Genomic DNA, 27,459 nt, shown 5'->3' on the forward strand with positions numbered 1-27,459 from the left:
ACACAACCATGTCTCAGGTACAGAGATTAGGAACATTTATGATTTCTAATATCTGTTTTTTATTTGTAGTAATCCCTTTTTCAATAGATTGACCGCAGATTTAAGACATAACTGTACTGTAAAGAAAAATCTATAAGTTAATGTAATAAATCACATACTATAACTGTTGCCATTTAAAACTATGAAAAATACATTATGTTGATTATAAAACAGAAATACAGAATGGAGACAACCGTCTGTGGCTCAAGCTCGACTGCCCATTTCTTTGAGTGGCCCCTCAATGTTCTGGAAACGGGTGGAGGACATTGTCTCCATTAGAATGGGTCCCCCTACGATGCTTCGGCTGTTGATCTGAAGTGCATTCTGTGCTTTGGAATCTCTGGGGCAAACTGTATTTCTGTTATTAATTTTTAGTTTAGCAATTCCCACCGCAACATGGTTAACCTCTATCTTAAATTTCTGCACAAAATTGATAAAAGACATTCCAAGAAATATTTAAATTTATGAATAAAGAAACAAAAAATAACACATACCCCAAACATTACAAACACAAAACCCCCAAAAACCTAACAATAGTCTCTGTCAACATCATCCTGGGAGGGATAATACACTGCACTGCAATAGAAATAAAAATCCCTATCATCTATATCTCAATGGGTTCCATCTTTTCTTTTGTTCTTTTTTCTAATGCGGTTTTATAATCCCTGAGACAAGTAGTTCTGGCCCTAGAGTGTTATATATATTAGCGTCTGTAGCATGTATAAGGGACATGTTATCATACCTGTGTCTTTTTATAGGTGATTAATGCCCGGTGAGAGGGTGAAAGGGACCTATACCCCCGTCAGATGCAGGAAAGGAACAAAGAGACAGGTAATTAATATTTATATTAATTACTGATAACAATCAGGCTAGATATAACATCTAGACCTGCAGAGATGTCATAGTCTCTACCTTATACATGAAGATATATGTGTTTTTAATAAGTATATCGTCTATAGACAGCTTCTTATATAACACAACTGTGTCTCAGGTACAGAGATTGGGAACATTTATGATTTCTAATATCTGTTTTTTATTTGTAGTAATCCCTTTTTCAATAGACAGACCGCAGATTTAAGACATAACTGTACTGTAAAAAAACATATCTATAAGTTAATGTAATAAATCACATACTATAACTGATTATTGCCATTTAAAACTATGAAAAATACATTATGTTGATTATAAAACAGAAATACAGAATGGAGAAAACCGTCTGTGGCTCAAGCTCGACTGCCCCTTTCTTTGAGTGGCCCCTCAATGTTGTGGAAACGGGTGGAGGACATTGTCTCCATTAGAATGGGTCCCCCTACGATGCTTCGCCTGTTGATCTGAAGTGCATTCTGTGCTTTGGAACCTCGGGGGCAAACTGTATTTCTGTTATTAATTTTTAGTTTAGCAATTCCCACTGCAATATGGTTAACCTCTATCCTAAATTTCTGCCCAAAATTGATAAAAGACATTCCAAGAAATATTTTGCCAAATAAAAATATATAAAATATTGATGAAATTGATGAATAATAATAACAACAAAAATAACAGTTTTTGATTAAAAAACAAAAAAACAAAAATAATTTATAAAATATTTTGCTCCTGCCCCCTTCCCCCAAAAATAAAAAAAACATATATTACCCTTAAAATTTATGAATAAAGAAACAAAAAATAACACATACCCCAAACATTACAAACACAAAACCCCCCAAAACCTAACAATAGTCTCTGTCAACATCATCCTGAGAGGGATAATACACTGCACTGCAATAGAAATAAAAATCCCTATCATCTATATCTCAATGGGTTCCATCTTTTCTTTTGTTCTTTTTTCTAATGCGGTTTTATAATCCCTGAGACAAGTAGTTCTGGCCCTAGAGTGTTATATATATTAGCGTCTGTAGCATGTATAAGGGACATGTTATCATACCTGTGTCTTTTTATAGGTGATTAATGCCCGGTGAGAGGGTGAAAGGGACCTATACCCCCGTCAGCTGCAGGAAAGGAACAAAGAGACAGGTAATTAATATTTATATTAATTACTGATAACAATCAGGCTAGATATAACATCTAGACCTGCAGAGATGTCATAGTCTCTACCTTATACATGAAGATATATGTGTTTTTAATAAGTATATCGTCTATAGACAGCTTCTTATATAACACAACCATGTCTCAGGTACAGAGATTAGGAACATTTATGATTTCTAATATCTGTTTTTTATTTGTAGTAATCCCTTTTTCAATAGATTGACCGCAGATTTAAGACATAACTGTACTGTAAAGAAAAATCTATAAGTTAATGTAATAAATCACATACTATAACTGTTGCCATTTAAAACTATGAAAAATACATTATGTTGATTATAAAACAGAAATACAGAATGGAGACAACCGTCTGTGGCTCAAGCTCGACTGCCCATTTCTTTGAGTGGCCCCTCAATGTTCTGGAAACGGGTGGAGGACATTGTCTCCATTAGAATGGGTCCCCCTACGATGCTTCGGCTGTTGATCTGAAGTGCATTCTGTGCTTTGGAATCTCTGGGGCAAACTGTATTTCTGTTATTAATTTTTAGTTTAGCAATTCCCACCGCAACATGGTTAACCTCTATCCTAAATTTCTGCACAAAATTGATAAAAGACATTCCTAGAAATATTTAAATTTATGAATAAAGAAACAAAAAATAACACATACCCCAAACATTACAAACACAAAACCCCCAAAAACCTAACAATAGTCTCTGTCAACATCATCCTGGGAGGGATAATACACTGCACTGCAATAGAAATAAAAATCCCTATCATCTATATCTCAATGGGTTCCATCTTTTCTTTTGTTCTTTTTTCTAATGCGGTTTTATAATCCCTGAGACAAGTAGTTCTGGCCCTAGAGTGTTATATATATTAGCGTCTGTAGCATGTATAAGGGACATGTTATCATACCTGTGTCTTTTTATAGGTGATTAATGCCCGGTGAGAGGGTGAAAGGGACCTATACCCCCGTCAGATGCAGGAAAGGAACAAAGAGACAGGTAATTAATATTTATATTAATTACTGATAACAATCAGGCTAGATATAACATCTAGACCTGCAGAGATGTCATAGTCTCTACCTTATACATGAAGATATATGTGTTTTTAATAAGTATATCGTCTATAGACAGCTTCTTATATAACACAACTGTGTCTCAGGTACAGAGATTGGGAACATTTATGATTTCTAATATCTGTTTTTTATTTGTAGTAATCCCTTTTTCAATAGACAGACCGCAGATTTAAGACATAACTGTACTGTAAAGAAAAATCTCTAAGTTAATGTAATAAATCACATACTATAACTGATTATTGCCATTTAAAACTATGAAAAATACAGTATGTTGATTATAAAACAGAAATACAGAATGGAGACAACCGTCTGTGGCTCAAGCTCGACTGCCCCTTTCTTTGAGTGGCCCCTCAATGTTGTGGAAACGGGTGGAGGACATTGTCTCCATTAGAATGGGTCCCCCTACGATGCTTCGGCTGTTGATCTGAAGTGCATTCTGTGCTTTGGAACCTCGGGGGCAAACTGTATTTCTGTTATTAATTTTTAGTTTAGCAATTCCCACTGCAACATGGTTAACCTCTATCCTAAATTTCTGCACAAAATTGATAAAAGACATTCCAAGAAATATTTTTCCAAACAAAAATATATAAAATATTGATGAAGTTGATGAATAATAATAACAGCAAAAATAACAGTTTTTGATTAAAAAACAAATAAAGAACAATAATTTATAAAAAATTTTGATCCTGCCCCCTTCCCCAAAAATAAAAAAACATATATTACCCTTAAAATTTATGAATAAAGAAACAAAAAATAACACATACCCCAAACATTGCAAACACAAAACCCCCAAAAACCTAACAATAGTGTCTGTCAACATCATCCTGGGAGGGATAATACACTGCACTACAATAGAAATACAAATCAAATCCCTATCATCTATATCTCAATGGGTTCCATCTTTTCTTTTGTTCTTTTTTCTAATGCGGTTTTATAATCCCTGAGACAAGTAGTTCTGGCCCTAGAGTGTTATATATATTAGCGTCTGTAGCATGTATAAGGGACATGTTATCATACCTGTGTCTTTTTATAGGTGATTAATGCCCGGTGAGAGGGTGAAAGGGACCTATAACCCCGTCAGCTGCAGGAAAGGAATAAAGAGACAGGTAATTAATATTTATATTAATTACTGATAACAATCAGGCTAGATATAACATCTAGACCTGCAGAGATGTCATAGTCTCTACCTTATACATGAAGATATATGTGTTTTTAATAAGTATATCGTCTATAGACAGCTTCTTATATAACACAACTGTGTCTCAGGTACAGAGATTGGGAACATTTATGATTTCTAATATCTGTTTTTTATTTGTAGTAATCCCTTTTTCAATAGACAGACCGCAGATTTAAGACATAACTGTACTGTAAAAAAACATATCTATAAGTTAATGTAATAAATCACATACTATAACTGATTATTGCCATTTAAAACTATGAAAAATACATTATGTTGATTATAAAACAGAAATACAGAATGGAGACAACCGTCTGTGGCTCAAGCTCGACTGCCCCTTTCTTTGAGTGGCCCCTCAATGTTGTGGAAACGGGTGGAGGACATTGTCTCCATTAGAATGGGTCCCCCTACGATGCTTCGGCTGTTGATCTGAAGTGCATTCTGTGCTTTGGAACCTCGGGGGCAAACTGTATATCTGTTATTAATTTTTAGTTTAGCAATTCCCACTGCAATATGGTTAACCTCTATCCTAAATTTCTGCCCAAAATTGATAAAAGACATTCCAAGAAATATTTTGCCAAATAAAAATATATAAAATATTGATGAAATTGATGAATAATAATAACAACAAAAATAACAGTTTTTGATTAAAAAACAAATAAATAATAATAATTTATAAAATATTTAGCTCCTGCCCCCTTCCCCCCAAAATAAAAAACATATATTACCCTTAAAATTTATGAATAAAGAAACAAAAAATAACACATACCCCAAACATTGCAAACACTAAACCCCCAAAAACCTAACAATAGTGTCTGTCAACATCATCCTGGGAGGGATAATACACTGCACTACAATAGAAATAAAAATCCCTATCATCTATATCTCAATGGGTTCCATCTTTTCTTTTGTTCTTTTTTCTAATGCGGTTTTATAATCCCTGAGACAAGTAAATCTGGCCCTAGAGTGTTATATATATTAGCGTCTGTAGCATGTATAAGGGACATGTTATCATACCTGTGTCTTTTTATAGGTGATTAATGCCCGGTGAGAGGGTGAAAGGGACCTATACCCCCGTCAGCTGCAGGAAAGGAACAAAGAGACAGGTAATTAATATTTATATTAATTACTGATAACAATCAGGCTAGATATAACATCTAGACTTGCAGAGATGTCATAGTCTCTACCTTATACATGAAGATATATGTGTTTTTAATAAGTATATCGTCTATAGACAGCTTCTTATATAACACAACCATGTCTCAGGTACAGAGATTAGGAACATTTATGATTTCTAATATCTGTTTTTTATTTGTAGTAATCCCTTTTTCAATAGATTGACCGCAGATTTAAGACATAACTGTACTGTAAAGAAAAATCTATAAGTTAATGTAATAAATCACATACTATAACTGATTGTTGCCATTTAAAACTATGAAAAATACATTATGTTGATTATAAAACAGAAATACAGAATGGAGACAACCGTCTGTGGCTCAAGCTCGACTGCCCATTTCTTTGAGTGGCCCCTCAATGTTCTGGAAACGGGTGGAGGACATTGTCTCCATTAGAATGGGTCCCCCTACGATGCTTCGGCTGTTGATCTGAAGTGCATTCTGTGCTTTGGAATCTCGGGGGCAAACTGTATTTCTGTTATTAATTTTTAGTTTAGCAATTCCCACCGCAACATGGTTAACCTCTATCCTAAATTTCTGCACAAAATTGATAAAAGACATTCCAAGAAATATTTAAATTTATGAATAAAGAAACAAAAAATAACACATACCCCAAACATAACAAACACAAAACCCCCAAAAACCTAACAATAGTCTCTGTCAACATCATCCTGGGAGGGATAATACACTGCACTGCAATAGAAATAAAAATCCCTATCATCTATATCTCAATGGGTTCCATCTTTTCTTTTGTTCTTTTTTCTAATGCGGTTTTATAATCCCTGAGACAAGTAGTTCTGGCCCTAGAGTGTTATATATATTAGCGTCTGTAGCATGTATAAGGGACATGTTATCATACCTGTGTCTTTTTATAGGTGATTAATGCCCGGTGAGAGAGTGAAAGGGACCTATACCCCCGTCAGCTGCAGGAAAGGAACAAAGAGACAGGTAATTAATATTTATATTAATTACTGATAACAATCAGGCTAGATATAACATCTAGACCTGCAGAGATGTCATAGTCTCTACCTTATACATGAAGATATATGTGTTTTTAATAAGTATATCGTCTATAGACAGCTTCTTATATAACACAACTGTGTCTCAGGTACAGAGATTGGGAACATTTATGATTTCTAATATCTGTTTTTTATTTGTAGTAATCCCTTTTTCAATAGACAGACCGCAGATTTAAGACATAACTGTACTGTAAAAAAACATATCTATAAGTTAATGTAATAAATCACATACTATAACTGATTATTGCCATTTAAAACTATGAAAAATACATTATGTTGATTATAAAACAGAAATACAGAATGGAGACAACCGTCTGTGGCTCAAGCTCGACTGCCCCTTTCTTTGAGTGGCCCCTCAATGTTGTGGAAACGGGTGGAGGACATTGTCTCCATTAGAATGGGTCCCCCTACGATGCTTCGGCTGTTGATCTGAAGTGCATTCTGTGCTTTGGAACCTCGGGGGCAAACTGTATTTCTGTTATTAATTTTTAGTTTAGCAATTCCCACTGCAATATGGTTAACCTCTATCCTAAATTTCTGCCCAAAATTGATAAAAGACATTCCAAGAAATATTTTGCCAAATAAAAATATATAAAATATTGATGAAATTGATGAATAATAATAACAACAAAAATAACAGTTTTTGATTAAAAAACAAAAAAACAAAAATAATTTATAAAATATTTTGCTCCTGCCCCCTTCCCCCAAAAATAAAAAAACATATATTACCCTTAAAATTTATGAATAAAGAAACAAAAAATAACACATACCCCAAACATTGCAAACACTAAACCCCCAAAAACCTAACAATAGTGTCTGTCAACATCATCCTGGGAGGGATAATACACTGCACTACAATAGAAATAAAAATCCCTATCATCTATATCTCAATGGGTTCCATCTTTTCTTTTGTTCTTTTTTCTAATGCGGTTTTATAATCCCTGAGACAAGTAAATCTGGCCCTAGAGTGTTATATATATTAGCGTCTGTAGCATGTATAAGGGACATGTTATCATACCTGTGTCTTTTTATAGGTGATTAATGCCCGGTGAGAGGGTGAAAGGGACCTATACCCCCGTCAGCTGCAGGAAAGGAACAAAGAGACAGGTAATTAATATTTATATTAATTACTGATAACAATCAGGCTAGATATAACATCTAGACCTGCAGAGATGTCATAGTCTCTACCTTATACATGAAGATATATGTGTTTTTAATAAGTATATCGTCTATAGACAGCTTCTTACATAACACAACCATGTCTCAGGTACAGAGATTAGGAACATTTATGATTTCTAATATCTGTTTTTTATTTGTAGTAATCCCTTTTTCAATAGATTGACCGCAGATTTAAGACATAACTGTACTGTAAAGAAAAATCTATAAGTTAATGTAATAAATCACATACTATAACTGATTGTTGCCATTTAAAACTATGAAAAATACATTATGTTGATTATAAAACAGAAATACAGAATGGAGACAACCGTCTGTGGCTCAAGCTCGACTGCCCATTTCTTTGAGTGGCCCCTCAATGTTCTGGAAACGGGTGGAGGACATTGTCTCCATTAGAATGGGTCCCCCTACGATGCTTCGGCTGTTGATCTGAAGTGCATTCTGTGCTTTGGAATCTCAGGGGCAAACTGTATTTCTGTTATTAATTTTTAGTTTAGCAATTCCCACCGCAACATGGTTAACCTCTATCCTAAATTTCTGCACAAAATTGATAAAAGACATTCCAAGAAATATTTTGCCAAATAAAAATATATAAAATATTGATGAAATTGATGAATAATAATAACAACAAAAATAACAGTTTTTGATTAAAAAACAAATAAATAATAATAATTTATAAAATATTTAGCTCCTGCCCCCTTCCCCCCAAAATAAAAAACATATATTACCCTTAAAATTTATGAATAAAGAAACAAAAAATAACACATACCCCAAACATTGCAAACACTAAACCCCCAAAAACCTAACAATAGTGTCTGTCAACATCATCCTGGGAGGGATAATACACTGCACTACAATAGAAATAAAAATCCCTATCATCTATATCTCAATGGGTTCCATCTTTTCTTTTGTTCTTTTTTCTAATGCGGTTTTATAATCCCTGAGACAAGTAAATCTGGCCCTAGAGTGTTATATATATTAGCGTCTGTAGCATGTATAAGGGACATGTTATCATACCTGTGTCTTTTTATAGGTGATTAATGCCCGGTGAGAGGGTGAAAGGGACCTATACCCCCGTCAGCTGCAGGAAAGGAACAAAGAGACAGGTAATTAATATTTATATTAATTACTGATAACAATCAGGCTAGATATAACATCTAGACTTGCAGAGATGTCATAGTCTCTACCTTATACATGAAGATATATGTGTTTTTAATAAGTATATCGTCTATAGACAGCTTCTTATATAACACAACCATGTCTCAGGTACAGAGATTAGGAACATTTATGATTTCTAATATCTGTTTTTTATTTGTAGTAATCCCTTTTTCAATAGATTGACCGCAGATTTAAGACATAACTGTACTGTAAAGAAAAATCTATAAGTTAATGTAATAAATCACATACTATAACTGATTGTTGCCATTTAAAACTATGAAAAATACATTATGTTGATTATAAAACAGAAATACAGAATGGAGACAACCGTCTGTGGCTCAAGCTCGACTGCCCATTTCTTTGAGTGGCCCCTCAATGTTCTGGAAACGGGTGGAGGACATTGTCTCCATTAGAATGGGTCCCCCTACGATGCTTCGGCTGTTGATCTGAAGTGCATTCTGTGCTTTGGAATCTCGGGGGCAAACTGTATTTCTGTTATTAATTTTTAGTTTAGCAATTCCCACCGCAACATGGTTAACCTCTATCCTAAATTTCTGCACAAAATTGATAAAAGACATTCCAAGAAATATTTAAATTTATGAATAAAGAAACAAAAAATAACACATACCCCAAACATTACAAACACAAAACCCCCAAAAACCTAACAATAGTCTCTGTCAACATCATCCTGGGAGGGATAATACACTGCACTGCAATAGAAATAAAAATCCCTATCATCTATATCTCAATGGGTTCCATCTTTTCTTTTGTTCTTTTTTCTAATGCGGTTTTATAATCCCTGAGACAAGTAGTTCTGGCCCTAGAGTGTTATATATATTAGCGTCTGTAGCATGTATAAGGGACATGTTATCATACCTTTGTCTTTTTATAGGTGATTAATGCCCGGTGAGAGAGTGAAAGGGACCTATACCCCCGTCAGCTGCAGGAAAGGAACAAAGAGACAGGTAATTAATATTTATATTAATTACTGATAACAATCAGGCTAGATATAACATCTAGACCTGCAGAGATGTCATAGTCTCTACCTTATACATGAAGATATATGTGTTTTTAATAAGTATATCGTCTATAGACAGCTTCTTATATAACACAACTGTGTCTCAGGTACAGAGATTGGGAACATTTATGATTTCTAATATCTGTTTTTTATTTGTAGTAATCCCTTTTTCAATAGACAGACCGCAGATTTAAGACATAACTGTACTGTAAAAAAACATATCTATAAGTTAATGTAATAAATCACATACTATAACTGATTATTGCCATTTAAAACTATGAAAAATACATTATGTTGATTATAAAACAGAAATACAGAATGGAGACAACCGTCTGTGGCTCAAGCTCGACTGCCCCTTTCTTTGAGTGGCCCCTCAATGTTGTGGAAACGGGTGGAGGACATTGTCTCCATTAGAATGGGTCCCCCTACGATGCTTCGGCTGTTGATCTGAAGTGCATTCTGTGCTTTGGAACCTCGGGGGCAAACTGTATTTCTGTTATTAATTTTTAGTTTAGCAATTCCCACTGCAATATGGTTAACCTCTATCCTAAATTTCTGCCCAAAATTGATAAAAGACATTCCAAGAAATATTTTGCCAAATAAAAATATATAAAATATTGATGAAATTGATGAATAATAATAACAACAAAAATAACAGTTTTTGATTAAAAAACAAAAAAACAAAAATAATTTATAAAATATTTTGCTCCTGCCCCCTTCCCCCAAAAATAAAAAAACATATATTACCCTTAAAATTTATGAATAAAGAAACAAAAAATAACACATACCCCAAACATTGCAAACACTAAACCCCCAAAAACCTAACAATAGTGTCTGTCAACATCATCCTGGGAGGGATAATACACTGCACTACAATAGAAATAAAAATCCCTATCATCTATATCTCAATGGGTTCCATCTTTTCTTTTGTTCTTTTTTCTAATGCGGTTTTATAATCCCTGAGACAAGTAAATCTGGCCCTAGAGTGTTATATATATTAGCGTCTGTAGCATGTATAAGGGACATGTTATCATACCTGTGTCTTTTTATAGGTGATTAATGCCCGGTGAGAGGGTGAAAGGGACCTATACCCCCGTCAGCTGCAGGAAAGGAACAAAGAGACAGGTAATTAATATTTATATTAATTACTGATAACAATCAGGCTAGATATAACATCTAGACCTGCAGAGATGTCATAGTCTCTACCTTATACATGAAGATATATGTGTTTTTAATAAGTATATCGTCTATAGACAGCTTCTTACATAACACAACCATGTCTCAGGTACAGAGATTAGGAACATTTATGATTTCTAATATCTGTTTTTTATTTGTAGTAATCCCTTTTTCAATAGATTGACCGCAGATTTAAGACATAACTGTACTGTAAAGAAAAATCTATAAGTTAATGTAATAAATCACATACTATAACTGATTGTTGCCATTTAAAACTATGAAAAATACATTATGTTGATTATAAAACAGAAATACAGAATGGAGACAACCGTCTGTGGCTCAAGCTCGACTGCCCATTTCTTTGAGTGGCCCCTCAATGTTCTGGAAACGGGTGGAGGACATTGTCTCCATTAGAATGGGTCCCCCTACGATGCTTCGGCTGTTGATCTGAAGTGCATTCTGTGCTTTGGAATCTCAGGGGCAAACTGTATTTCTGTTATTAATTTTTAGTTTAGCAATTCCCACCGCAACATGGTTAACCTCTATCCTAAATTTCTGCACAAAATTGATAAAAGACATTCCAAGAAATATTTTGCCAAATAAAAATATAGAAAATATTGATGAAATTGATGAATAATAATAACAACAAAAATAACAGTTTTTGATTAAAAAACAAAAAAACAAAAATAATTTATAAAATATTTTGCTCCTGCCCCCTTCCCCCAAAAATAAAAAAACATATATTACCCTTAAAATTTATGAATAAAGAAACAAAAAATAACACATACCCCAAACATTACAAACACAAAACCCCCAAAAACCTAACAATAGTCTCTGTCAACATCATCCTGGGAGGGATAATACACTGCACTGCAATAGAAATAAAAATCCCTATCATCTATATCTCAATGGGTTCCATCTTTTCTTTTGTTCTTTTTTCTAATGCGGTTTTATAATCCCTGAGACAAGTAGTTCTGGCCCTAGAGTGTTATATATATTAGCGTCTGTAGCATGTATAAGGGACATGTTATCATACCTGTGTCTTTTTATAGGTGATTGATGCCCGGTGAGAGGGTGAAAGGGACCTATACCCCCGTCAGCTGCAGGAAAGGAACAAAGAGACAGGTAATTAATATTTATATTAATTACTGATAACAATCAGGCTAGATACAACATCTAAACCTGCAAAGATGTCATAGTCTCTACCTTATACATGTAGATATATGTGTTTTTAATAAGTATATCGTCTATAGACAGCTTCTTATATAACACAACCATGTCTCAGGTACAGAGATTGGGAACATTTATGATTTCTAATATCTGTTTTTTATTTGTAGTAATCCCTTTTTCAATAGATTGACCGCAGATTTAAGACATAACTGTACTGTAAAGAAAAATCTATAAGTTAATGTAATAAATCACATACTATAACTGTTGCCATTTAAAACTATGAAAAATACATTATGTTGATTATAAAACAGAAATACAGAATGGAGACAACCGTCTGTGGCTCAAGCTCGACTGCCCATTTCTTTGAGTGGCCCCTCAATGTTCTGGAAACGGGTGGAGGACATTGTCTCCATTAGAATGGGTCCCCCTACGATGCTTCGGCTGTTGATCTGAAGTGCATTCTGTGCTTTGGAATCTCTGGGGCAAACTGTATTTCTGTTATTAATTTTTAGTTTAGCAATTCCCACCGCAACATTGTTAACCTCTATCCTAAATTTCTGCACAAAATTGATAAAAGACATTCCAAGAAATATTTAAATTTATGAATAAAGAAACAAAAAATAACACATACCCCAAACATTACAAACACAAAACCCCCAAAAACCTAACAATAGTCTCTGTCAACATCATCCTGGAAGGGATAATACACTGCACTGCAATAGAAATAAAAATCCCTATCATCTATATCTCAATGGGTTCCATCTTTTCTTTTGTTCTTTTTTCTAATGCGGTTTTATAATCCCTGAGACAAGTAGTTCTGGCCCTAGAGTGTTATATATATTAGCGTCTGTAGCATGTATAAGGGACATGTTATCATACCTGTGTCTTTTTATAGGTGATTAATGCCCGGTGAGAGGGTAAAAGGGACCTATACCCCCGTCAGATGCAGGAAAGGAACAAAGAGACAGGTAATTAATATTTATATTAATTACTGATAACAATCAGGCTAGATATAACATCTAGACCTGCAGAGATGTCATAGTCTCTACCTTATACATGAAGATATATGTGTTTTTAATAAGTATATCGTCTATAGACAGCTTCTTATATAACACAACTGTGTCTCAGGTACAGAGATTGGGAACATTTATGATTTCTAATATCTGTTTTTTATTTGTAGTAATCCCTTTTTCAATAGACAGACCGCAGATTTAAGACATAACTGTACTGTAAAGAAAAATCTCTAAGTTAATGTAATAAATCACATACTATAACTGATTATTGCCATTTAAAACTATGAAAAATACAGTATGTTGATTATAAAACAGAAATACAGAATGGAGACAACCGTCTGTGGCTCAAGCTCGACTGCCCCTTTCTTTGAGTGGCCCCTCAATGTTGTGGAAACGGGTGGAGGACATTGTCTCCATTAGAATGGGTCCCCCTACGATGCTTCGGCTGTTGATCTGAAGTGCATTCTGTGCTTTGGAACCTCGGGGGCAAACTGTATTTCTGTTATTAATTTTTAGTTTAGCAATTCCCACTGCAACATGGTTAACCTCTATCCTAAATTTCTGCACAAAATTGATAAAAGACATTCCAAGAAATATTTTTCCAAACAAAAATATATAAAATATTGATGAAGTTGATGAATAATAATAACAGCAAAAATAACAGTTTTTGATTAAAAAACAAATAAAGAACAATAATTTATAAAAAATTTTGATCCTGCCCCCTTCCCCAAAAATAAAAAAACATATATTACCCTTAAAATTTATGAATAAAGAAACAAAAAATAACACATACCCCAAACATTGCAAACACAAAACCCCCAAAAACCTAACAATAGTGTCTGTCAACATCATCCTGGGAGGGATAATACACTGCACTACAATAGAAATACAAATCAAATCCCTATCATCTATATCTCAATGGGTTCCATCTTTTCTTTTGTTCTTTTTTCTAATGCGGTTTTATAATCCCTGAGACAAGTAGTTCTGGCCCTAGAGTGTTATATATATTAGCGTCTGTAGCATGTATAAGGGACATGTTATCATACCTGTGTCTTTTTATAGGTGATTAATGCCCGGTGAGAGGGTGAAAGGGACCTATAACCCCGTCAGCTGCAGGAAAGGAATAAAGAGACAGGTAATTAATATTTATATTAATTACTGATAACAATCAGGCTAGATATAACATCTAGACCTGCAGAGATGTCATAGTCTCTACCTTATACATGAAGATATATGTGTTTTTAATAAGTATATCGTCTATAGACAGCTTCTTATATAACACAACTGTGTCTCAGGTACAGAGATTGGGAACATTTATGATTTCTAATATCTGTTTTTTATTTGTAGTAATCCCTTTTTCAATAGACAGACCGCAGATTTAAGACATAACTGTACTGTAAAAAAACATATCTATAAGTTAATGTAATAAATCACATACTATAACTGATTATTGCCATTTAAAACTATGAAAAATACATTATGTTGATTATAAAACAGAAATACAGAATGGAGACAACCGTCTGTGGCTCAAGCTCGACTGCCCCTTTCTTTGAGTGGCCCCTCAATGTTGTGGAAACGGGTGGAGGACATTGTCTCCATTAGAATGGGTCCCCCTACGATGCTTCGGCTGTTGATCTGAAGTGCATTCTGTGCTTTGGAACCTCGGGGGCAAACTGTATATCTGTTATTAATTTTTAGTTTAGCAATTCCCACTGCAATATGGTTAACCTCTATCCTAAATTTCTGCCCAAAATTGATAAAAGACATTCCAAGAAATATTTTGCCAAATAAAAATATATAAAATATTGATGAAATTGATGAATAATAATAACAACAAAAATAACAGTTTTTGATTAAAAAACAAATAAATAATAATAATTTATAAAATATTTAGCTCCTGCCCCCTTCCCCCCAAAATAAAAAACATATATTACCCTTAAAATTTATGAATAAAGAAACAAAAAATAACACATACCCCAAACATTGCAAACACTAAACCCCCAAAAACCTAACAATAGTGTCTGTCAACATCATCCTGGGAGGGATAATACACTGCACTACAATAGAAATAAAAATCCCTATCATCTATATCTCAATGGGTTCCATCTTTTCTTTTGTTCTTTTTTCTAATGCGGTTTTATAATCCCTGAGACAAGTAAATCTGGCCCTAGAGTGTTATATATATTAGCGTCTGTAGCATGTATAAGGGACATGTTATCATACCTGTGTCTTTTTATAGGTGATTAATGCCCGGTGAGAGGGTGAAAGGGACCTATACCCCCGTCAGCTGCAGGAAAGGAACAAAGAGACAGGTAATTAATATTTATATTAATTACTGATAACAATCAGGCTAGATATAACATCTAGACTTGCAGAGATGTCATAGTCTCTACCTTATACATGAAGATATATGTGTTTTTAATAAGTATATCGTCTATAGACAGCTTCTTATATAACACAACCATGTCTCAGGTACAGAGATTAGGAACATTTATGATTTCTAATATCTGTTTTTTATTTGTAGTAATCCCTTTTTCAATAGATTGACCGCAGATTTAAGACATAACTGTACTGTAAAGAAAAATCTATAAGTTAATGTAATAAATCACATACTATAACTGATTGTTGCCATTTAAAACTATGAAAAATACATTATGTTGATTATAAAACAGAAATACAGAATGGAGACAACCGTCTGTGGCTCAAGCTCGACTGCCCATTTCTTTGAGTGGCCCCTCAATGTTCTGGAAACGGGTGGAGGACATTGTCTCCATTAGAATGGGTCCCCCTACGATGCTTCGGCTGTTGATCTGAAGTGCATTCTGTGCTTTGGAATCTCGGGGGCAAACTGTATTTCTGTTATTAATTTTTAGTTTAGCAATTCCCACCGCAACATGGTTAACCTCTATCCTAAATTTCTGCACAAAATTGATAAAAGACATTCCAAGAAATATTTAAATTTATGAATAAAGAAACAAAAAATAACACATACCCCAAACATAACAAACACAAAACCCCCAAAAACCTAACAATAGTCTCTGTCAACATCATCCTGGGAGGGATAATACACTGCACTGCAATAGAAATAAAAATCCCTATCATCTATATCTCAATGGGTTCCATCTTTTCTTTTGTTCTTTTTTCTAATGCGGTTTTATAATCCCTGAGACAAGTAGTTCTGGCCCTAGAGTGTTATATATATTAGCGTCTGTAGCATGTATAAGGGACATGTTATCATACCTGTGTCTTTTTATAGGTGATTAATGCCCGGTGAGAGAGTGAAAGGGACCTATACCCCCGTCAGCTGCAGGAAAGGAACAAAGAGACAGGTAATTAATATTTATATTAATTACTGATAACAATCAGGCTAGATATAACATCTAGACCTGCAGAGATGTCATAGTCTCTACCTTATACATGAAGATATATGTGTTTTTAATAAGTATATCGTCTATAGACAGCTTCTTATATAACACAACTGTGTCTCAGGTACAGAGATTGGGAACATTTATGATTTCTAATATCTGTTTTTTATTTGTAGTAATCCCTTTTTCAATAGACAGACCGCAGATTTAAGACATAACTGTACTGTAAAAAAACATATCTATAAGTTAATGTAATAAATCACATACTATAACTGATTATTGCCATTTAAAACTATGAAAAATACATTATGTTGATTATAAAACAGAAATACAGAATGGAGACAACCGTCTGTGGCTCAAGCTCGACTGCCCCTTTCTTTGAGTGGCCCCTCAATGTTGTGGAAACGGGTGGAGGACATTGTCTCCATTAGAATGGGTCCCCCTACGATGCTTCGGCTGTTGATCTGAAGTGCATTCTGTGCTTTGGAACCTCGGGGGCAAACTGTATTTCTGTTATTAATTTTTAGTTTAGCAATTCCCACTGCAATATGGTTAACCTCTATCCTAAATTTCTGCCCAAAATTGATAAAAGACATTCCAAGAAATATTTTGCCAAATAAAAATATATAAAATATTGATGAAATTGATGAATAATAATAACAACAAAAATAACAGTTTTTGATTAAAAAACAAAAAAACAAAAATAATTTATAAAATATTTTGCTCCTGCCCCCTTCCCCCAAAAATAAAAAAACATATATTACCCTTAAAATTTATGAATAAAGAAACAAAAAATAACACATACCCCAAACATTGCAAACACTAAACCCCCAAAAACCTAACAATAGTGTCTGTCAACATCATCCTGGGAGGGATAATACACTGCACTACAATAGAAATAAAAATCCCTATCATCTATATCTCAATGGGTTCCATCTTTTCTTTTGTTCTTTTTTCTAATGCGGTTTTATAATCCCTGAGACAAGTAAATCTGGCCCTAGAGTGTTATATATATTAGCGTCTGTAGCATGTATAAGGGACATGTTATCATACCTGTGTCTTTTTATAGGTGATTAATGCCCGGTGAGAGGGTGAAAGGGACCTATACCCCCGTCAGCTGCAGGAAAGGAACAAAGAGACAGGTAATTAATATTTATATTAATTACTGATAACAATCAGGCTAGATATAACATCTAGACCTGCAGAGATGTCATAGTCTCTACCTTATACATGAAGATATATGTGTTTTTAATAAGTATATCGTCTATAGACAGCTTCTTACATAACACAACCATGTCTCAGGTACAGAGATTAGGAACATTTATGATTTCTAATATCTGTTTTTTATTTGTAGTAATCCCTTTTTCAATAGATTGACCGCAGATTTAAGACATAACTGTACTGTAAAGAAAAATCTATAAGTTAATGTAATAAATCACATACTATAACTGATTGTTGCCATTTAAAACTATGAAAAATACATTATGTTGATTATAAAACAGAAATACAGAATGGAGACAACCGTCTGTGGCTCAAGCTCGACTGCCCATTTCTTTGAGTGGCCCCTCAATGTTCTGGAAACGGGTGGAGGACATTGTCTCCATTAGAATGGGTCCCCCTACGATGCTTCGGCTGTTGATCTGAAGTGCATTCTGTGCTTTGGAATCTCAGGGGCAAACTGTATTTCTGTTATTAATTTTTAGTTTAGCAATTCCCACCGCAACATGGTTAACCTCTATCCTAAATTTCTGCACAAAATTGATAAAAGACATTCCAAGAAATATTTTGCCAAATAAAAATATATAAAATATTGATGAAATTGATGAATAATAATAACAACAAAAATAACAGTTTTTGATTAAAAAACAAATAAATAATAATAATTTATAAAATATTTAGCTCCTGCCCCCTTCCCCCCAAAATAAAAAACATATATTACCCTTAAAATTTATGAATAAAGAAACAAAAAATAACACATACCCCAAACATTGCAAACACTAAACCCCCAAAAACCTAACAATAGTGTCTGTCAACATCATCCTGGGAGGGATAATACACTGCACTACAATAGAAATAAAAATCCCTATCATCTATATCTCAATGGGTTCCATCTTTTCTTTTGTTCTTTTTTCTAATGCGGTTTTATAATCCCTGAGACAAGTAAATCTGGCCCTAGAGTGTTATATATATTAGCGTCTGTAGCATGTATAAGGGACATGTTATCATACCTGTGTCTTTTTATAGGTGATTAATGCCCGGTGAGAGGGTGAAAGGGACCTATACCCCCGTCAGCTGCAGGAAAGGAACAAAGAGACAGGTAATTAATATTTATATTAATTACTGATAACAATCAGGCTAGATATAACATCTAGACTTGCAGAGATGTCATAGTCTCTACCTTATACATGAAGATATATGTGTTTTTAATAAGTATATCGTCTATAGACAGCTTCTTATATAACACAACCATGTCTCAGGTACAGAGATTAGGAACATTTATGATTTCTAATATCTGTTTTTTATTTGTAGTAATCCCTTTTTCAATAGATTGACCGCAGATTTAAGACATAACTGTACTGTAAAGAAAAATCTATAAGTTAATGTAATAAATCACATACTATAACTGATTGTTGCCATTTAAAACTATGAAAAATACATTATGTTGATTATAAAACAGAAATACAGAATGGAGACAACCGTCTGTGGCTCAAGCTCGACTGCCCATTTCTTTGAGTGGCCCCTCAATGTTCTGGAAACGGGTGGAGGACATTGTCTCCATTAGAATGGGTCCCCCTACGATGCTTCGGCTGTTGATCTGAAGTGCATTCTGTGCTTTGGAATCTCGGGGGCAAACTGTATTTCTGTTATTAATTTTTAGTTTAGCAATTCCCACCGCAACATGGTTAACCTCTATCCTAAATTTCTGCACAAAATTGATAAAAGACATTCCAAGAAATATTTAAATTTATGAATAAAGAAACAAAAAATAACACATACCCCAAACATTACAAACACAAAACCCCCAAAAACCTAACAATAGTCTCTGTCAACATCATCCTGGGAGGGATAATACACTGCACTGCAATAGAAATAAAAATCCCTATCATCTATATCTCAATGGGTTCCATCTTTTCTTTTGTTCTTTTTTCTAATGCGGTTTTATAATCCCTGAGACAAGTAGTTCTGGCCCTAGAGTGTTATATATATTAGCGTCTGTAGCATGTATAAGGGACATGTTATCATACCTTTGTCTTTTTATAGGTGATTAATGCCCGGTGAGAGAGTGAAAGGGACCTATACCCCCGTCAGCTGCAGGAAAGGAACAAAGAGACAGGTAATTAATATTTATATTAATTACTGATAACAATCAGGCTAGATATAACATCTAGACCTGCAGAGATGTCATAGTCTCTACCTTATACATGAAGATATATGTGTTTTTAATAAGTATATCGTCTATAGACAGCTTCTTATATAACACAACTGTGTCTCAGGTACAGAGATTGGGAACATTTATGATTTCTAATATCTGTTTTTTATTTGTAGTAATCCCTTTTTCAATAGACAGACCGCAGATTTAAGACATAACTGTACTGTAAAAAAACATATCTATAAGTTAATGTAATAAATCACATACTATAACTGATTATTGCCATTTAAAACTATGAAAAATACATTATGTTGATTATAAAACAGAAATACAGAATGGAGACAACCGTCTGTGGCTCAAGCTCGACTGCCCCTTTCTTTGAGTGGCCCCTCAATGTTGTGGAAACGGGTGGAGGACATTGTCTCCATTAGAATGGGTCCCCCTACGATGCTTCGGCTGTTGATCTGAAGTGCATTCTGTGCTTTGGAACCTCGGGGGCAAACTGTATTTCTGTTATTAATTTTTAGTTTAGCAATTCCCACTGCAATATGGTTAACCTCTATCCTAAATTTCTGCCCAAAATTGATAAAAGACATTCCAAGAAATATTTTGCCAAATAAAAATATATAAAATATTGATGAAATTGATGAATAATAATAACAACAAAAATAACAGTTTTTGATTAAAAAACAAAAAAACAAAAATAATTTATAAAATATTTTGCTCCTGCCCCCTTCCCCCAAAAATAAAAAAACATATATTACCCTTAAAATTTATGAATAAAGAAACAAAAAATAACACATACCCCAAACATTGCAAACACTAAACCCCCAAAAACCTAACAATAGTGTCTGTCAACATCATCCTGGGAGGGATAATACACTGCACTACAATAGAAATAAAAATCCCTATCATCTATATCTCAATGGGTTCCATCTTTTCTTTTGTTCTTTTTTCTAATGCGGTTTTATAATCCCTGAGACAAGTAAATCTGGCCCTAGAGTGTTATATATATTAGCGTCTGTAGCATGTATAAGGGACATGTTATCATACCTGTGTCTTTTTATAGGTGATTAATGCCCGGTGAGAGGGTGAAAGGGACCTATACCCCCGTCAGCTGCAGGAAAGGAACAAAGAGACAGGTAATTAATATTTATATTAATTACTGATAACAATCAGGCTAGATATAACATCTAGACCTGCAGAGATGTCATAGTCTCTACCTTATACATGAAGATATATGTGTTTTTAATAAGTATATCGTCTATAGACAGCTTCTTACATAACACAACCATGTCTCAGGTACAGAGATTAGGAACATTTATGATTTCTAATATCTGTTTTTTATTTGTAGTAATCCCTTTTTCAATAGATTGACCGCAGATTTAAGACATAACTGTACTGTAAAGAAAAATCTATAAGTTAATGTAATAAATCACATACTATAACTGATTGTTGCCATTTAAAACTATGAAAAATACATTATGTTGATTATAAAACAGAAATACAGAATGGAGACAACCGTCTGTGGCTCAAGCTCGACTGCCCATTTCTTTGAGTGGCCCCTCAATGTTCTGGAAACGGGTGGAGGACATTGTCTCCATTAGAATGGGTCCCCCTACGATGCTTCGGCTGTTGATCTGAAGTGCATTCTGTGCTTTGGAATCTCAGGGGCAAACTGTATTTCTGTTATTAATTTTTAGTTTAGCAATTCCCACCGCAACATGGTTAACCTCTATCCTAAATTTCTGCACAAAATTGATAAAAGACATTCCAAGAAATATTTTGCCAAATAAAAATATAGAAAATATTGATGAAATTGATGAATAATAATAACAACAAAAATAACAGTTTTTGATTAAAAAACAAAAAAACAAAAATAATTTATAAAATATTTTGCTCCTGCCCCCTTCCCCCAAAAATAAAAAAACATATATTACCCTTAAAATTTATGAATAAAGAAACAAAAAATAACACATACCCCAAACATTACAAACACAAAACCCCCAAAAACCTAACAATAGTCTCTGTCAACATCATCCTGGGAGGGATAATACACTGCACTGCAATAGAAATAAAAATCCCTATCATCTATATCTCAATGGGTTCCATCTTTTCTTTTGTTCTTTTTTCTAATGCGGTTTTATAATCCCTGAGACAAGTAGTTCTGGCCCTAGAGTGTTATATATATTAGCGTCTGTAGCATGTATAAGGGACATGTTATCATACCTGTGTCTTTTTATAGGTGATTGATGCCCGGTGAGAGGGTGAAAGGGACCTATACCCCCGTCAGCTGCAGGAAAGGAACAAAGAGACAGGTAATTAATATTTATATTAATTACTGATAACAATCAGGCTAGATACAACATCTAAACCTGCAAAGATGTCATAGTCTCTACCTTATACATGTAGATATATGTGTTTTTAATAAGTATATCGTCTATAGACAGCTTCTTATATAACACAACCATGTCTCAGGTACAGAGATTGGGAACATTTATGATTTCTAATATCTGTTTTTTATTTGTAGTAATCCCTTTTTCAATAGATTGACCGCAGATTTAAGACATAACTGTACTGTAAAGAAAAATCTATAAGTTAATGTAATAAATCACATACTATAACTGTTGCCATTTAAAACTATGAAAAATACATTATGTTGATTATAAAACAGAAATACAGAATGGAGACAACCGTCTGTGGCTCAAGCTCGACTGCCCATTTCTTTGAGTGGCCCCTCAATGTTCTGGAAACGGGTGGAGGACATTGTCTCCATTAGAATGGGTCCCCCTACGATGCTTCGGCTGTTGATCTGAAGTGCATTCTGTGCTTTGGAATCTCTGGGGCAAACTGTATTTCTGTTATTAATTTTTAGTTTAGCAATTCCCACCGCAACATTGTTAACCTCTATCCTAAATTTCTGCACAAAATTGATAAAAGACATTCCAAGAAATATTTAAATTTATGAATAAAGAAACAAAAAATAACACATACCCCAAACATTACAAACACAAAACCCCCAAAAACCTAACAATAGTCTCTGTCAACATCATCCTGGAAGGGATAATACACTGCACTGCAATAGAAATAAAAATCCCTATCATCTATATCTCAATGGGTTCCATCTTTTCTTTTGTTCTTTTTTCTAATGCGGTTTTATAATCCCTGAGACAAGTAGTTCTGGCCCTAGAGTGTTATATATATTAGCGTCTGTAGCATGTATAAGGGACATGTTATCATACCTGTGTCTTTTTATAGGTGATTAATGCCCGGTGAGAGGGTAAAAGGGACCTATACCCCCGTCAGATGCAGGAAAGGAACAAAGAGACAGGTAATTAATATTTATATTAATTACTGATAACAATCAGGCTAGATATAACATCTAGACCTGCAGAGATGTCATAGTCTCTACCTTATACATGAAGATATATGTGTTTTTAATAAGTATATCGTCTATAGACAGCTTCTTATATAACACAACTGTGTCTCAGGTACAGAGATTGGGAACATTTATGATTTCTAATATCTGTTTTTTATTTGTAGTAATCCCTTTTTCAATAGACAGACCGCAGATTTAAGACATAACTGTACTGTAAAGAAAAATCTCTAAGTTAATGTAATAAATCACATACTATAACTGATTATTGCCATTTAAAACTATGAAAAATACAGTATGTTGATTATAAAACAGAAATACAGAATGGAGACAACCGTCTGTGGCTCAAGCTCGACTGCCCCTTTCTTTGAGTGGCCCCTCAATGTTGTGGAAACGGGTGGAGGACATTGTCTCCATTAGAATGGGTCCCCCTACGATGCTTCGGCTGTTGATCTGAAGTGCATTCTGTGCTTTGGAACCTCGGGGGCAAACTGTATTTCTGTTATTAATTTTTAGTTTAGCAATTCCCACTGCAACATGGTTAACCTCTATCCTAAATTTCTGCACAAAATTGATAAAAGACATTCCAAGAAATATTTTTCCAAACAAAAATATATAAAATATTGATGAAGTTGATGAATAATAATAACAGCAAAAATAACAGTTTTTGATTAAAAAACAAATAAAGAACAATAATTTATAAAAAATTTTGATCCTGCCCCCTTCCCCAAAAATAAAAAAACATATATTACCCTTAAAATTTATGAATAAAGAAACAAAAAATAACACATACCCCAAACATTGCAAACACAAAACCCCCAAAAACCTAACAATAGTGTCTGTCAACATCATCCTGGGAGGGATAATACACTGCACTACAATAGAAATACAAATCAAATCCCTATCATCTATATCTCAATGGGTTCCATCTTTTCTTTTGTTCTTTTTTCTAATGCGGTTTTATAATCCCTGAGACAAGTAGTTCTGGCCCTAGAGTGTTATATATATTAGCGTCTGTAGCATGTATAAGGGACATGTTATCATACCTGTGTCTTTTTATAGGTGATTAATGCCCGGTGAGAGGGTGAAAGGGACCTATAACCCCGTCAGCTGCAGGAAAGGAATAAAGAGACAGGTAATTAATATTTATATTAATTACTGATAACAATCAGGCTAGATATAACATCTAGACCTGCAGAGATGTCATAGTCTCTACCTTATACATGAAGATATATGTGTTTTTAATAAGTATATCGTCTATAGACAGCTTCTTATATAACACAACTGTGTCTCAGGTACAGAGATTGGGAACATTTATGATTTCTAATATCTGTTTTTTATTTGTAGTAATCCCTTTTTCAATAGACAGACCGCAGATTTAAGACATAACTGTACTGTAAAAAAACATATCTATAAGTTAATGTAATAAATCACATACTATAACTGATTATTGCCATTTAAAACTATGAAAAATACATTATGTTGATTATAAAACAGAAATACAGAATGGAGACAACCGTCTGTGGCTCAAGCTCGACTGCCCCTTTCTTTGAGTGGCCCCTCAATGTTGTGGAAACGGGTGGAGGACATTGTCTCCATTAGAATGGGTCCCCCTACGATGCTTCGGCTGTTGATCTGAAGTGCATTCTGTGCTTTGGAACCTCGGGGGCAAACTGTATATCTGTTATTAATTTTTAGTTTAGCAATTCCCACTGCAATATGGTTAACCTCTATCCTAAATTTCTGCCCAAAATTGATAAAAGACATTCCAAGAAATATTTTGCCAAATAAAAATATATAAAATATTGATGAAATTGATGAATAATAATAACAAGAAAAATAACAGTTTTTGATTAAAAAACAAATAAATAATAAGAATTTATAAAATATTTAGCTCCTGCCCCCTTCCCCCCAAAATAAAAAACATATATTACCCTTAAAATTTATGAATAAAGAAACAAAAAATAACACATACCCCAAACATTGCAAACACTAAACCCCCAAAAACCTAACAATAGTGTCTGTCAACATCATCCTGGGAGGGATAATACACTGCACTACAATAGAAATAAAAATCCCTATCATCTATATCTCAATGGGTTCCATCTTTTCTTTTGTTCTTTTTTCTAATGCGGTTTTATAATCCCTGAGACAAGTAAATCTGGCCCTAGAGTGTTATATATATTAGCGTCTGTAGCATGTATAAGGGACATGTTATCATACCTGTGTCTTTTTATAGGTGATTAATGCCCGGTGAGAGGGTGAAAGGGACCTATACCCCCGTCAGCTGCAGGAAAGGAACAAAGAGACAGGTAATTAATATTTATATTAATTACTGATAACAATCAGGCTAGATATAACATCTAGACTTGCAGAGATGTCATAGTCTCTACCTTATACATGAAGATATATGTGTTTTTAATAAGTATATCGTCTATAGACAGCTTCTTATATAACACAACCATGTCTCAGGTACAGAGATTAGGAACATTTATGATTTCTAATATCTGTTTTTTATTTGTAGTAATCCCTTTTTCAATAGATTGACCGCAGATTTAAGACATAACTGTACTGTAAAGAAAAATCTATAAGTTAATGTAATAAATCACATACTATAACTGATTGTTGCCATTTAAAACTATGAAAAATACATTATGTTGATTATAAAACAGAAATACAGAATGGAGACAACCGTCTGTGGCTCAAGCTCGACTGCCCATTTCTTTGAGTGGCCCCTCAATGTTCTGGAAACGGGTGGAGGACATTGTCTCCATTAGAATGGGTCCCCCTACGATGCTTCGGCTGTTGATCTGAAGTGCATTCTGTGCTTTGGAATCTCGGGGGCAAACTGTATTTCTGTTATTAATTTTTAGTTTAGCAATTCCCACCGCAACATGGTTAACCTCTATCCTAAATTTCTGCACAAAATTGATAAAAGACATTCCAAGAAATATTTAAATTTATGAATAAAGAAACAAAAAATAACACATACCCCAAACATTACAAACACAAAACCCCCAAAAACCTAACAATAGTCTCTGTCAACATCATCCTGGGAGGGATAATACACTGCACTGCAATAGAAATAAAAATCCCTATCATCTATATCTCAATGGGTTCCATCTTTTCTTTTGTTCTTTTTTCTAATGCGGTTTTATAATCCCTGAGACAAGTAGTTCTGGCCCTAGAGTGTTATATATATTAGCGTCTGTAGCATGTATAAGGGACATGTTATCATACCTGTGTCTTTTTATAGGTGATTAATGCCCGGTGAGAGAGTGAAAGGGACCTATACCCCCGTCAGCTGCAGGAAAGGAACAAAGAGACAGGTAATTAATATTTATATTAATTACTGATAACAATCAGGCTAGATATAACATCTAGACCTGCAGAGATGTCATAGTCTCTACCTTATACATGAAGATATATGTGTTTTTAATAAGTATATCGTCTATAGACAGCTTCTTATATAACACAACTGTGTCTCAGGTACAGAGATTGGGAACATTTATGATTTCTAATATCTGTTTTTTATTTGTAGTAATCCCTTTTTCAATAGACAGACCGCAGATTTAAGACATAACTGTACTGTAAAAAAACATATCTATAAGTTAATGTAATAAATCACATACTATAACTGATTATTGCCATTTAAAACTATGAAAAATACATTATGTTGATTATAAAACAGAAATACAGAATGGAGACAACCGTCTGTGGCTCAAGCTCGACTGCCCCTTTCTTTGAGTGGCCCCTCAATGTTGTGGAAACGGGTGGAGGACATTGTCTCCATTAGAATGGGTCCCCCTACGATGCTTCGGCTGTTGATCTGAAGTGCATTCTGTGCTTTGGAACCTCGGGGGCAAACTGTATTTCTGTTATTAATTTTTAGTTTAGCAATTCCCACTGCAATATGGTTAACCTCTATCCTAAATTTCTGCCCAAAATTGATAAAAGACATTCCAAGAAATATTTTGCCAAATAAAAATATATAAAATATTGATGAAATTGATGAATAATAATAACAAAAATAACAGTTTTTGATTAAAAAACAAAAAAACAAAAATAATTTATAAAATATTTTGCTCCTGCCCCCTTCCCCCAAAAATAAAAAAACATATATTACCCTT

The 27,459-nt window shown here is 33.9% G+C and overlaps 1 long non-coding RNA gene across 1 annotated transcript; it reads left to right on the top strand.

The window, feature by feature from the left end:
• The first annotated feature begins 965 nt into the window (after positions 1-965).
• Positions 966-26,642, top strand: LOC130321784 (uncharacterized). The gene is made up of 8 exons (XR_008867450.1): positions 966-2,049; positions 2,990-3,062; positions 4,170-4,242; positions 12,088-12,160; positions 14,281-14,353; positions 22,199-22,271; positions 24,392-24,464; positions 25,569-26,642. It is a non-coding gene; the product is annotated as an uncharacterized LOC130321784 (long non-coding RNA).
• Positions 26,643-27,459: the final 817 nt, after the last annotated feature.

Source organism: Hyla sarda, unplaced genomic scaffold (assembly GCF_029499605.1).
Source record: "Hyla sarda isolate aHylSar1 unplaced genomic scaffold, aHylSar1.hap1 scaffold_2281, whole genome shotgun sequence".
Lineage (NCBI taxonomy): Eukaryota > Metazoa > Chordata > Amphibia > Anura > Hylidae > Hyla > Hyla sarda.